Here is a 14,964-nt window from a genome sequence, read left to right as displayed (position 1 = left end):
GTCCATCAACTACAAATATTTTTACTTGACCGACGAATTCGAAAAATTGATGAAAAAAACCCTATTTTTCTTCAAATGGCCACAATTGTGTTTCCTATGGTCCAAATAACTTAAGCGAGGTGTAACTCCTACAGAATTTTATATACTTCCCTAACGTCAACTCAGTTTTGATTTCAGGCGAGCCGGCTGACCTGTGATTTACCGCACTTGGAGGTGTACATCGAAATATTGTTTCATTCCGATGGCACTTCCGCCATTAATCTTCGATATTTCCGGTCGAAAAAATCCAATTTCTAGAGTAAATATCAATAAACATTTTGACCCAATTTGACATTGATATCTATAAGACATCCCGAGAAAAAAATTCTCAAAGAACGTGCTTTTTTCGGGCCAAAGATAGTAAACCTCCCCTTAAATTAGACTAACAACCCTGGAGTTTCCTTGTAAAGAAACATTTGAAAACGGAGTTAAGCATGCCTCCTTTTGTTTCCTTAGATTCAGTTTAAGGTCCTGCCTCGTACGCGAGTGACTGGACACTAATTTTGGTTCCACTAATAGCCTTATGGTTCAAATGGCTCTGAGCACTATGGGACTTAACATCTGAGGCCAACAGCCCCCTAGAATTTAGAACTACTTAAATCTAACTAACCTAAGGACATCACACACATCCACGCCCGAGGCAGGATTCGAACCTGCGACCGTAGCGGTAGCGCCTAGAACCGCTTGGCCACAATGGCCGGCTAATAACCTTATATGCGGCTAGAATTTCTTTGGGTTTTGCGAAAGATCTTTCGGCCATACTGTGCTACAACAGTCATTGATGGCTTCACGCTTTGCTTTCTTGACAGCCAAACATTTCGGCAATATTGTGCTAGTATAGTTACTGATGGCTTCACGCATTGCTTTCTTGACACCCAAACTGGTTATCTGGAAAAAATTTGCGCTGTTCGGGTTTCAACGGCGGTCCTTGCGGTATTCGAACAGATTCCTACCGAGAAATTGTTCGGTCTCCAAAAACATTGTCCTATGTTCACGGAAGTGGCCCGTTTCTAGCGAAGAATGACCTTTATTTACTCAGTATCATTTCTGCTTCTCATAATATATGTCTTTGATAATGTATCGGCCTTAACACTGCCGTTATCGTAGGAATAACAGCTACATACCAGCGTAACGACATTGAAGGCGGTTTAGTTTCGAACGGCTGCATAGCTGTTCTCGTCTACCAGACTCCATCACACGCACTGTGGTTGAACAATGGGAGCTGTACGCGCGGTCAGCGCATCCGATAACCAATTGACCGGAAAACTGTCCGTCCTAATTTCCCAGGCCACTGATCCTCACGCACCGCGGAAACACCATAAAAGCTCTTCCTGTTACCACCCTGCACTGTACAGATGTGGTCTGTCCTTGTGGAAACGCATGTGTCTAAATTCGCTTATAACGCAGTACATCCTTTTCAGCGAGCATGTTAGTGTTTAACAAGCGGATCCATGGTCACATTAGCGGTTTTAAATATTTTACACTTTTTAATTTCTATAATCTCTCTCTCTCTCTGTCTCTATGTCCTTCCTCAGTTTCAGACACTGCTGCAATCCACGTGGAGGTACTCTCTTCGTCCTTACAGTACGGGATGTCTCTCAAACTTCACAATGAAATAACATCACCGATAATAAACTTGTATCCAATGGAGCAAATAAAAAATGATTTCATCTTGCAATCTGTTGCAATCAGGACGACACATTGGACCGAAATTTTAACATTTGATTTGGTCATCTCTTTTATTCTACAGCGACATCAAGTGAATAGGTCATGCTAACTGCCAGCAAATTAGCGTATTACACAAATTTTCTCTTATTTTAATTTGACGAAATTAGTTTATGTAACCGAAGACACATGTTTTGACGATGACTTGTGTTCTACTCGAGTCTAATGATTTCTGATTCTTGTAACACTTGAAAATGGCCTAACGCCGAATTCTAGATTGTATTACAATCAAATGGCGATTATGTCTTTAATACAATATTAATTTATCTTTCCTTCTCCTAGTTGGCAAAATGATGCGTAAGTATTTGAGATCTCAGCCCATTTATGCAGCTCGGGTATTTTCAAAGTGACGAATATTCTTCTTTCAAAATATTTCGAGAAATACACTATGTGATCAAAATTATCCGGAACCCTGGCTGAAAATGCGTTACAAGTTCGTGGCGCCCTCCATCGGTAATGCTGGAATTCAATATGGTGTTGGCCCACCCTTGACTTTGGTGACAGCTTCGACTATCGCAGACATATGTTCAGCCAAGTGCTGGAAGGTTTCTTGTGGAATGGCATCCCATTCTTCACGGAGTGCTACACTGAGAAGAGGTGTCGATGTAGGTCGGTTAGGCCTGGCACGAAGTCGGCGTTCCGAAACATCCCAAAGGTGTTCTGTGGGATTCAGGTCAGGTATCTGTGCAGGTCAGTCCATTACAGGGATGGTATTGTCGTGTAACCACTCCGCCACAGGCCGTGCATTATGAACAGGTGCTCGATCGTGTTGAAAGATGAAATTGCCACCCCCGAATTGCTCTTCAACAGTGGGTAGTAAGAAGATGCTTAAAACATAAATGTAGGCCTGTGCTGTGATAGTGCCACGCAAAACAACAAGGTGGGCAAGCCCCCTCTGTGAAAAACACGACCACACCATAACACCACCGCCTCCGAATTTTACTGTCGGCACTGCACACGCTGGCAGGTGACGTTCACCTGCGATTCGGCATACCCACACACTGCCATCGGATCACCACATTGTGTACTGTGATTCGTCACTCCAGACAATGTTTCTCCACTGTTCAATAGTCCAATGTTTACGCTCTTTAGACCAAGCGATGCATTGTTTGGCATTCACCGGCGTGATGTGTGGCTTATGAGCAGCCGCTCCGTCATGAAATGCAAGTTTTGTCACCTCCCGCCTAACTTCCATAATACTTGCAATGAATCCTGACGGAGTTTGAAATACCTGTGTGATGGTCTGTATAGATGTCTGCCTATTACACATTACGACCCTCTTCAACTGTCGGCGATCTCTGTCAGTCAAGAGACGAGGTCGGCCAATACGCTTTCGTGTTGTTACGTGTCCCTTGACGTTTGCAGTTCACTATCACATTGGGAACATTGGACCTAGGGATGTTTAGGAGTGTGGAAATGTCGAGCACACATGTACGACACAAGTGACACCCAATCACCTGACCACGTTCGAAGTCCGTGAGTTCCGCGGAGCGCCCCATTCTGCTCTGTCACGGTGTCTAATGACTACTGAGGTCGCTGATATGGACCACCTGGCAGTAGGTGGCAGGAGCACAATATACCTGATATGAAAAACGTATGTCTTCGGGGGTCTCCGGATAATTTTGATCACACAGATTATCTTCAGTTCCAGCATTCATCTGGTGATTAAGGGAAAGCAAGAACGGAAATCGAAGAATTAGAATTACTTTTAATTTATAACTGGGGCAATACTGTACATTTTATTGCTTCCAGAGCTTTCAGTTAAGATTTAAGTAGCATTCAAATCAACTTTACACGCGGAAACAACGTAAAACGGGAACGAAAAGCAGCGAGAGGAAAAATAAACAGTTTTAACGGTGGAAATCACGAGTGCGCCGGATCTGGTTGCCGACAGCGGCACAACCAGCAGCAGGAGTTTGTTTGGAGAGAGCTAATTGCTGTGTGTGTGTGACGCGCGGCTGTTCCAGCAGCCTCCAGCGGCCACCTGGCCATCGGCAGGCGGCGCGGCGCAGCGCCTGTTTAACTCGTGACCGTAATCCCAATTTAGCGGGCGCGCCTCTGAAAGGGCCGCCAGAAAGCTCATTTCCGCGGCGGACACAGCCGCCGCTCCGGCCAGAATATTTGATTAACAGTATCGCGCGGCGTACCTGCGGGCCGCCTCGCAGTGCTCCTGTGCAGCAGCGGCGGGCGTCTTAACTCACAACGACTTGACGAACAAGTGCTCGTGGAAGAACTTTTTACGTAGGTTACTTGGAAGTGGTGTATTCGTTGCAGTAGGCACCATACTCAACCCCAAGATGTGACCGCAAACTTGAGATAAAACATCAGAATGCTGTGTTACCTGACCCCAACCATCCTTCCATCTCTATCAGTTCACCTCCTAGTGCAACCAGTGGCTCCTCAAAATTAACCCTGTCAAAACCCAGGCAATAATTATAGGCTTAATCACCCGCACCTTCCGTCCCCACGACTTTTACCTTAGCATTTATAACAGTCCTATACAGGTAATTAAAATACCTCGTAATAACACTTGATCGCTGATTAATAAGGACTTCCAGTATCAGCCGCACGCAGTTGACGTCAACAAGTGTATGGGCCTGGAGATGACTTTGTTACAACGTTGAAACTAGTTACCAAAATACAGGGTGATTCAAAAAGAATACCACAACTTTAAAAATGTGTATTTAATGAAAGGAACATAATATAACCTTCTGTTATACATCATTACAAAGAGTATTTAAAAAGGTTTTTTTTTCACTCAAAAACAAGTTCAGAGATATTCAATATGGCCCCCTCCAGACACTCGATCAATATCAACCCGATACTCCAACTCGTTCCACACTCTCTGTAGCATATCAGGCGTAACAGTTTGGATAGCTGCTGTTATTTCTCATTTCAAATCATCAATGATGGCTGGGAGAGGTGGCCGAAACACAATATCCTTAACATACCCCCATAAGAAAAAATCGCAGGGGGTGAGATCAGGGCTTCTTGGAGGCCAGTGATGAAGTGCTCTGTCACGGGCTGCCTGGCGGCCGATCCATCGCCTCGGGTAGTTGACGTTCAGGTAGTTACGGACAGATAAGTGCCAATGTGGTGGCGCTCCATCCTGCTGAAATATTAATTGTTGTGCTTCTTGTTCGAGCTGAGGGAACAGCCAATTCTCTAACATCTCCAGATACTGTAGTCCAGTTACAGTAGCACCTTCGAAGAAAAAGGGACCAAAAACTTTATTGGCTGAAATGGCACAGATAACGTTCACCTTAGGCGAGTCACGATCATACTGAGTTGTTTCCCGCGGATTCTCAGTGCCCCATATACAGACATTGTGACGGTTGACTTTCCCGTTAGTGTGGAAAGTTGCTTCATCACTAAACACAATCTTTGAAACGAAAGATTCATCTGTTTCCATTTGAGCAAGGATAAAATCACAGAAATCGATTCTTTTAATATTATCAGCTGCAGACAGTGCTTGAACCAATTTCAGACGATAAGGTTTCATAACTAACCTTTTTCGTAGGACTCTCCATACAGTTGATTGTGGAATTTGCAGCTCTCTGCTAGCTCTGCGAGTCGATTTTCCTGGGCTGCGAACAAATGCTTGCTGGATGCGTGCTACATTTTCATCACTCGTTCTCGGCCGTCCAGAACTTTTCCCTTTGCACAAACACCCATTCTCTGTAAACTGTTTATACCAACGTTTAATACACCACCTATCAGGAGGTTTAACACCATACTTCGTTCGAAATGCACGCTGAACAACTATCGTCGATTCACTTCTGCCGTACTCAATAACACGAAAAGCTTTCTGTTGAGCGGTCGCCATCTTAGCATCAACTGACGCTGACGCCTAGTCAACAGCGCCTCAAGCGAACAAATGTACAACTAAATGAAACTTTATAGCTCCCTTAATTCGCCGACAGATAGTGCTTAGCTCTGCCTTTTGTCGTTGCAGAGTTTTAAATTCCTAAAGTTGTGGTATTCTTTTTGAATCACCCTGTCTAATCGACACCTTAAATACAGCTGGAGGAATTTCTTCGTTTTTAATGTAGATTAATAAGGAAGCCCCATATACAAACCATTCAACAGAACGGGCACAATAGACCAAAACTAATGAAACTACTAACTGGCCAAACATGGGGACTGCATCCTTCAACACTGCTCCACACTTACAAAGCGCTAATCCGACCCATCCTCTGCTACGATAATGTGGCATGGACTTCCGCTCCCTCCCCCCCCCCCCCCCCCGCCCCCCTTTTATCAAGCCCTACAAATCCTCGAACGCCACGCACTCCTCCTAGTCTGTCGGTTCCGCTTACCCTCCCCCACCCGTATCCCGCTCATGATCTCGGAATATCCACTGGCCTATGCCAAGGAATTGTATTGGATGTTATGGGTACGAAACGTGTAGGAGCAGAGTTATTTCCGAAGTTGTTGAATTTCGACCAAAAACTAAGTCGCCGAGACATCACTCAGGAATTGCTGAATGAAGTCGACAATGATGCATAACTTCTAAAGAAGGTTATAACAGGTAACGGAATATGGGTACACGGGTATGACGTCGTAACTAAGGCTCTTATCTTCTAATGGGAACTGCAGGAAGAGCCAAGACCGGAAAAAATTGCAAAATTTAGATCATATGCGAAAGTTGTTCTCACTGTTTTCTTCTATTAAAATGGAGTACGGCATGATAAGTTCCTGCCTTATGGTCGTACGGTCAATAAGGAATACTATCTGGAAGATAGGCGCCGTTTGCGTGAAGGAATCCGAAGAAAACTACCAGAGTTATGGCAAAACCCCTCGTGGAAATTGCATTGCGATAATGCTCCCGCTCACACCTTTAAATCTACATCTAAGTAGATACTCTGCAAGCCGCCGCACGGTGCGTGGCGGAGGGTGTCCTGTACCTAAACTTGTCATTATCTTTCCTGTTCCACTAGCGTAGAGGGAGTGAAAAACGACTTTCTGCGTGCCTCCGTGTGAGCCCTAATTTCTCGTATCTTATCTTCGCGGTCCTTATGCGCAGTATATGCTGGCGGCAATAGAATCGTTCGGCAGTCAGTTTCAAATGCCCGATCTCAAAATTTTCTCAGTAGTGCTTCTCGAAAAGAACGCCTCCTTCCCTCCAGGGATCCCCATTTGAGTTCCCGAAGCATCTCCGTAACACATAACGTGTTGTCCGAAGCTACGGGTAACGAATCTAGCAGACCTCCTATGAATTCCTTCGATGCTTTCCTTCAATCCGACCTGGTACGGATCCCGAACACTCGAGCAGTACTTAAGAACAGGTCACATGAGCGTCCAACATGCGGTCTCGCTTACAGGTGAAGCACTCTTTCTTAGATTTCTCCCAACAAACAGGAGTCGGCCATTCGCCTTCCCTACGACATGCTCGTTACATCTCAAATCGCTTTTCAACGTTACGCCCAGATATATAAACGACCTGACTGTATCAAGCGGGCCACTGGTAATACTGTATCGGAACATTACAGGTTTGATCTTCCCACTCACCTGCATTAACTTACGTTTATCCACATTTAGGCCTAGCTGCCGTTCATGACACCAAATGGAAATATTGTCTTGTATCTTCCTACAGGCGCTGAACTTTGACAGCTTTCCATGCAGCACGGCTTCATCAGCAAACAAGCACAGACTGCTGCCCACCCGACACCTCCAAATAATTTACGTACGTGGAGATCAACAGCGGTCCTATGACACTTCCCTGGGGCACTCCTGACGATATCCCTGTCCCTGATGAGCACTCGCCGTCGAGGACGACACACTGGGCTCTATTATGTAAGAAGTTTTCGAGCCACTCACATATCTGTGAACTTATTCCATGTGCTCCTACAATCGTTAACAGCCTGCAATGGGGCACCGTGCTAAATGCTTTCCGGAAATCTGGAAACATGGAATCTGTCTGTTGCCCTTCGTCCTCAATTCTTGGTCGTGATAATTTGGGCAAAAAATAAAACCGTTATGTTGCCTCAGCCACCGCATTCGCCTGCGACTTCTTTCTATGCCTGAGGCTGAAGAGAACCACGAAAAGCCCGCATCTCGTGGTCGTGCGGTAGCGTTCTTGCTTCCCACGCCCGGGTTCCCGGGTTCGATTCCCGGCGGGGTCAGGGATTTTCTCTGCCTCGTGATGGATGGGTGTTGTGTGCTGTCCTTAGGTTAGTTAGGTTTAAGTAGTTCTAAGTTCTAGGGGACTGATGACCATAGATGTTAAGTCCCATAGTGCTCAGAGCCATTTGAACCATTTTTGAGAACCACGAAAGGAAGTCGTGTTGCCGCTACTAGTGAGATCAAAACAGAATCGCAGAAGGAGCTGAACGACATAACGAAAACTGAGTTCCAGAAATGATTCCCAGACTGGAAACGGCGTTTACAAAAGTGTATTATACGAGGGCTATCCACAAAGTACGTTTTGGAATTAAAAATAAATAAAGTATTGGAAATTTTTTTTATTAGATACAGATGAAAGCCACACTTAAATACTACTTTTCTACATAGTTGCCATTTAATTTAAGGCACTGATCGTAGCGATGGACGAGCTTGGAAATTCCTTCGTCGTAAAATTCGGCCGCCTGCGGCTTCAACCACGTGGTTGATCAGTAACCCGGTAGAAATACGATTTTTGTGGATTTCCTGGAAAGAGGCACTACAACAAACTCTCAAAGGTATTGCCAAACTCTGCACAACCTCAGAAGAGCAATACAAAACAAGCGCAGGGGAAAGTTGGGCTCAAAGACCTTGCTGATTCACGAGAACGCCCGGACCCACACGGCAAATGCCACTCGTGAAGTTCTCGAATCATTTAAGTGGGAGTTGTTTCCTCATCCGCCGTACAGTCCCGACCTGGCACCGAGCGACTTCCACTTATTCCCAGCAATGAAGAAGTGGTTGGCTATGCAGCGCTTTGATGACGACGCACAGCTTCAAGAAGAGGTAACCACGTGGTTGAAGGAGCAGGCGGCCGTTTTACGACGAAGGAATTTCCAAGCTCGTCCATCGCTACGATAAGTGCCTTAATTTAAATGGCAACTATGTAGAAAAGTAGTATTGAAGTGTGGTTTTCATCTGTATATAATAAAAAAAATTTCCAATACTATATTTATTTTTAATTCTAGAACGTAATGTACTTTGTGGATAGCCCTCGTATTTGAGGGAAATTATTTTGGGGGTGAAAAAGTTGATGAATTAATAAAGATTGTGTAAGAAGAACAAAACTCCCCGTTATTTTTTGATCACCCCTCGCCAGAAGAAATGAGTGGCGACCCACGACGAGTTCCGTCCTTTTACTCGGAGGAGGCAGTGTCGGTGTGAGCGCCTGGGCAGAAACCCCGCCGCCGCCGTTGCGCCGCGCCGCGGCACTTTGCGCGTGTGAGCAGGTGCGAGCGGCGGCGGGGGTAGAGCCCGCCTCCCGCGGCGGCCGTAAAGCCGTCGCCGTCTCCGCCGCCGTGCTCCGACCTCGTCTGCTCGCCCCGGCACACACACAACCACTCCGCCGCCGTACGTGCACCCGCTCTGCGGCTGGCGCGCCTACTTTCCGGCAGCACCGAAAACAGCCAGCCTCACCTACCCTTCAATCAAACTATTCTTTTTGCTGACATCTCTAACCGGATATTCTTGCCCTCTTCTACATCTTTTTTTTTGTTCCTTTATTGAGTTTCGATTCCCCCCCCCCCCCCCCCCCCCCCCGAAGGCGGCGGGCTGGCAGCAGCTTACTATGCCGCTCTTCAGCCTACAGACTTTGTTAAAAAGATGAAGAGAATAAATAATAAAAACAGGCGATAAAATCGGAGACTTAAATAGTAACATGGCGAAAACAATCGTGGAACTTAAAACATAGAACAGAGGGATGATGATGCTAATAAAATATATACGAAGCAGACAGGTAAAACAAGAGACAGACAATTAAAAAACACGGCGACAGTCTGGTTTGTGTTCGCAAAAGACGTAAAATTCACACTTAGCGACAGCATGGTTTCTGTTCGCAACACGAGAAAGACGAACAACACTGAACGTTCACTGGAACACTGCACTAAAAAGTTGGCAAATGTGAAATAGCACAGCCGAGGGCAGGTGGGGGGAAATTGGACAGATGATGGGAAAATAAAAAAGGGGGGAAGGACAGGAAAAGCGAAGGGGGGGGGGAGGTGGGAAAGGAGCCGATGGAGGATGAGGACCCATAAGAGGGGTGGGGGGGGCGGGTGCTGGGCAGACGCGACAGGGAGTGGGGAAGGCAGAGGAGGGGAATACAAAAGGACTCGGGGGGGGGGGGGAGAAGGGAGGTAGGGAGAGGTTTGGTAGGGAGAAAACAGGATGGAAAGGGGGGGGGGGGGAACAGAGAGCCCAGGAAAAGGATGGCGGAAAGGAGGGGGGGGGCGGGGATTCTACATCTGACACTGCTAGTCTTTAAAATAACGGCATTATAAAAGCGGCAGCAAAGCATGTCAATTTGACGTCGACTGCACTACACGCTTGCATGTGAAAATTAATGTTAATAGGAGTAACGCTATCTAAATCTATCCATACACACATATATACAGGGTGGTCCATCGATCGTGACCGGACCAAATATCTCACGAAATAAGCATCAACCGAAAAGGCTACAAAGAACGAAAGTCGTCTAGCTTTAAGGGGGAAACCAGATGGCGCTGTGGTTGGCTAGCTAGATGGCGCTGCCATAGGTCAAGCGGATATCAACTGCGTTTTTTTAAAAATAGGAACCCCCATTTTTTATTACATATTCGTGTAGTACGTAAAGAAATATGAATGATTTAGTTGGACCACTTTTTTCGCTTTGTGATAGATGGCCCTGTAATAGCCACAAACATGGCTCACAATTTTAGACGAACAGTTGGTTACAGGTAGGTTTCTTAGATTAAAATACAGAACGTAGGTACGTTTGAAAATTCTACTTCCGTTGTCCCAATGTGATACATATATCTTTGTGAACTTATCATTTCTAAGAACGCATGCTGTTACAGACTGATTACCTGTAAATACCACATTAATGCAATAAATGCTCAAAATGATGACCGTCAACTTCAATGCATTTGGCAATACGTGTAATGACATTCCTCTCAACAGCGAGTAGTTCGCCTTCCGTAATGTTCGCCCATGCATTGACAATGTGCTGACGCATGTTGTCAGGCATTTTCGGTGCGCAAATATCCTTCAACTTTCCCCACAGAAAGAAATCCGGGGACGTCAGATCCGGTAAACGTGCGGGCCACGGTATGGCGCTCCGATGACCCATCCACCTGTCGTGAAATATGCTATTCAGTACCCATTCAACCGTACGCGAGATATGTGCCGGACATCCATCATGTTGGAAGTACATCGCCATTCTGTCATGCAGTGAAACATCTTGTAGTAACATCGGTAGAACATTACGTAGGAAATCAGCATACATTTAGACTGCCATCGATAAAATGGGGGCCAATTATCCTTCCTCCCATAATGACGCACCATACATTAACCCACAAAGGTCAGTGATGTTCCACTTGTCGCAGCCATCGTGGATTTTCCGTTGCCCAATAGTGCATATTATGCCAGTTTACGTTACCGCTCTTGATGAATGACGCTTCGTCGCTAAATAGAATGCATGCAAATAATCTGTCATCGAGAATGAGATTTTCACTCTGCAGCGGAGTGTGCGCTGATATGAAACTTCCTGGCAGATTAAAACTGTGTGCCCGACCGAGACTCGAACTCGGGACCTTTGCCTTTCGCGGGCAAGCGCTCTATCATCTGAGCTACCGAAGCACGACTCACGCCCGGTTACTGGCAGAAGTAAAGCTGTGAGGTCCGGGCGAAAGGCAAAGGTCCCGAGTTCGAGTCTCGGTCGGGCACACAGTTTTAATCTGCCAGGAAGCTTCAATCTGTCATCGGCCCGTAGTTTCTCCTGTGTCCAATGGCAGAACTGTACACGACGTTCAAAGTCGTCGCCATGCAATTACTGGTGCATAGAAATATGGTACGGGTGCAATCGATGTTTATGTAGCATTCTCAACACCGACGTTTTTGAGATTCCCGATTCTCGCGCAATTTGTCTGCTACTGATGTGCGGATTAGCCGCGAAAGCAGCTAAAACATCTACTTGGGCATCATCATTTGTTGCAGGTCGTGTTTAACGTTTCACATGTGGCTGAACACTTCCTGTTTCCTTAAATAACGTAACTATCCGGCGAACGGTCCGGACACTTGGATGATGTCGTCCAGGATACCGAGCAGCATACATAGCATACGCCCGTTGGGCAATTTGATCACAATAGCCATACATCATCAAGATATCGACCTTTTCCGCAATTAGTAAACGGTCCATTTTAACATGGGTAATGTATCGCGAAGCAAATACCGTCCGCACTGGCGGAATGTTACGTGATACCATGTACTTATATGTTTGTGACTATTACACCGCCATCTATTACAAAACGAAACAAGTGGTCCTACTAAAACATTCATATTTCTTTATGTACTACACGAATACGTAATAAAAATGGGGGCTCCTATTTAAAAAGACGCATATATGGTGACTCTCGTAAGTGTCTTCAGGCGCAGTTTCTCTGGTGACCTATGTATAGAAATATCAGTGAAATATCTCAAATATTTTAAAAAAAGTATGTCCCAAAGCCATGGGTAAAGCTCCTCTTACAGTTCTGTATCTATTTCAAGAAACCTGCTGTACATACTATCTGCAAAGAAATATGGAGGGGTAAGAACAAGAATCCTTCTGCATTGGTAGGTATGGTAACATGGAGAGAGAAGGAGGTAGGAGGACATGAACACAGATATGGGATAGGAGGCGATGGACAGAGAGAGGGGTAGGGGGTTCAAATGGTTCAACTAAGCACTATGGGACTTAACTGCTGGAGTCATCAGTCCCCTAGAAGTCAGAACTACTTAAACTTAACTAACCTAAGGATATCACACACCTCCATGCCCGAGGCAGGATTCGAACCTGCGACCATAGCAGCAGGGCGGATCCAGACTGTAGCGCCTAGAACCGCTCGGCCACTCCGGCCGGCCGAGGGGGAGACGGGCAGAAAGTCGAGGAGATGGACAGAGAGAAGGAGGTGCAATAGATGGACAGAGAGAGGGAGAGAAGAACAAGGATAGAGAGAGGAGGAGGAGGAGGAGGAGGAGGAGGAGGAGGAGGAGGAAATGGACAGACAATGGAAAGAGGAGAAGATGGACAGAGACAGGGAAAAGGAGAAGATGGAAAGACAGAGGGGTGGGGAGGAGGTGGATAGAAGTAGGGGTGAGGAGGAAATCGACAGAGAAAGGAATGAGGACGAGATGGACAGAGAGAGAGGACAGAAGGAGATAGGTGGAGAGATGGCAGGGAAGGAGATGGACAGAGAGGAAAGAGGAGGAGATTAACACAGACCAGAGGAGGACGAGATGGACAGAGAAAGGAGGAAGTGGTGATGAATAGAGAGAGGCGAAGAAGGAGACGGACAAAGAGGGGGGTGCAGGATATGAGAGGTGGGAGGAGGAGATGGAAAGAGGGGAAAGGAGCTGATGGTCAGGCAAAGGAAAGAAGAGATGGACAGAGAGAGAGAGAGAGAGAGAGGGGAGGGAAAGAGAGAGAAAGGAAAAAGGAAGAGATGGAGAACAGGCAAGGAGGAGATGGGCAGATATAGGAGGAGGAGGTGATTGACACAGAGGGAAGGAGCAGATGGATAGAGAGAGGGGGATGAGATACGGATAAAGAAAGGGGGAAGGAGTAGCTAGAGGGGGAGGAGGTGATTGGCTTAGAGGCGACTTTGAGGAGGGAGGAGAAACTGGACAGAGGGAGAAGGAATAGAAGGTCAGACGTGGGAGGAACAGATGAACAGGAAGAGGGGGAATGTAGAAGTGGACTAATAGAAGATTAGAATAAATACATACTGGGGCGACGCCGGGTATTTAGCTGGTTATCTATAGAAGGAAATATTACACAGCTGGTTTCTCGTTCAGAAATCGCATCTTCTTGTGAGCAGCAGAAACGTCTCCTGGCAAGTGTCAGAACTCGACAGTGGCAGCATAGTGGCCTGTAGAAACCCACAGTTTATCGTTCCTTGCTACTGCTGGTCGCGCTGGTCGGGACACCACGTACATCGTGAGAATATACACCATCCGTCCGAAGAGTCCAAAAAAAGCACTCCGTCTTCAGGCCACGAGTGGCCTACCGGGACCGTCAGACCGCCGTGTCATCCTTCGAGGAGGATGCTGATAGGAGGGGCGTGGGGTCAGCACGCCACTCTCCCGGTCGTTATGATGGTTTTCTTTGACCGAAGTCACTACTACTCGGTCGAGTAGCTCCTCAATGGGCATCACAAGGCTGAGTGCACCCCGAAAAATGGCAACAGCGCATGGCGGCCTGGATGGTCACCCATCCAAATGGCGGCCACGCCCGACAGCGCTTAACTTCGGTGATCTGACGGGAACCGGTGTATCCACTGCGGCAAGGCCGTTGCCAAAAAAGTCCAAAGATTGATTTTATTGCTGGCGTGCAAGACAAGCGACGTCAGCGCAGTAACTAAGGCGGCAGCTTCAACCAACAACTGTAAACAACGGATGTGCTTTCCACCAGTCATTTGCGAGCAGGCAGTGTTATTAAGTGGTGGACGTGTGGCCGTAGTGTGTCATCAGTGTTGTATCACAAATCGCGAGGGAGCAACGAACTGAGCATCTCTAGATCAAGTGTTCAAGGCATTCGTCTGAGTATTTTGATGAAGAAAAAAGGTCCCGCACACTTTGACTCCGGAACAATAAACAACGATGCGTGGACGCCTGCCGAAACTTGCTCGAAAAATTCCGGACAGTTCTTTTCTGGAAGAAATCATCATGGATGACGAGATTTGGCACTATCCATACGAACCTGCAATGAAAACGATGAAGTCCAGAATGGGTCTCTGATGGTTCGTCAAGACCAAAGAAGGTGTGAGTTCGCGCGAGTTGAACAACATCCCAAAGAATCTCATTTCTGAAGGTTCCACATGCTCTTATAAAAGTTCTCTGAGTTGAACTCAAGTGGAGGGAGACCTGGAGCATTCGAAGTACCATCTTAATTTTTCATTTTTTTTTATTAATGTAGTCTCGAAACTTTTTGGACCGCCGGGATACGTCAGAGGCTTCAGGAGGGCCATAAGCCGTGCAGGGTCTCAACGGCCGCACGCGTCTGGCGTCCGAAAAGACAAAGGCTTC

General features: G+C 46.5%; 1 protein-coding gene and 1 pseudogene across 2 annotated transcripts in view; both read right to left on the bottom strand.

Annotated features, from left to right (window-relative positions):
• LOC126473867 (neprilysin-4-like) overlaps positions 1-14,964 on the bottom strand; it is a 742,276-nt gene that overhangs the window by 97,911 nt on the left and 629,401 nt on the right. The window lies entirely within an intron of this gene.
• LOC126476547 (5S ribosomal RNA) lies at positions 14,118-14,235 on the bottom strand (annotated as a pseudogene).

The sequence above is a fragment of the Schistocerca serialis genome, chromosome 4, assembly GCF_023864345.2.
Source record: "Schistocerca serialis cubense isolate TAMUIC-IGC-003099 chromosome 4, iqSchSeri2.2, whole genome shotgun sequence".
Taxonomy (NCBI): Eukaryota; Metazoa; Arthropoda; class Insecta; order Orthoptera; family Acrididae; genus Schistocerca; species Schistocerca serialis.
The sequence above is the reverse complement of the archived record's forward strand: the minus strand, read 5'-3'. Positions and strand labels throughout refer to the sequence as shown.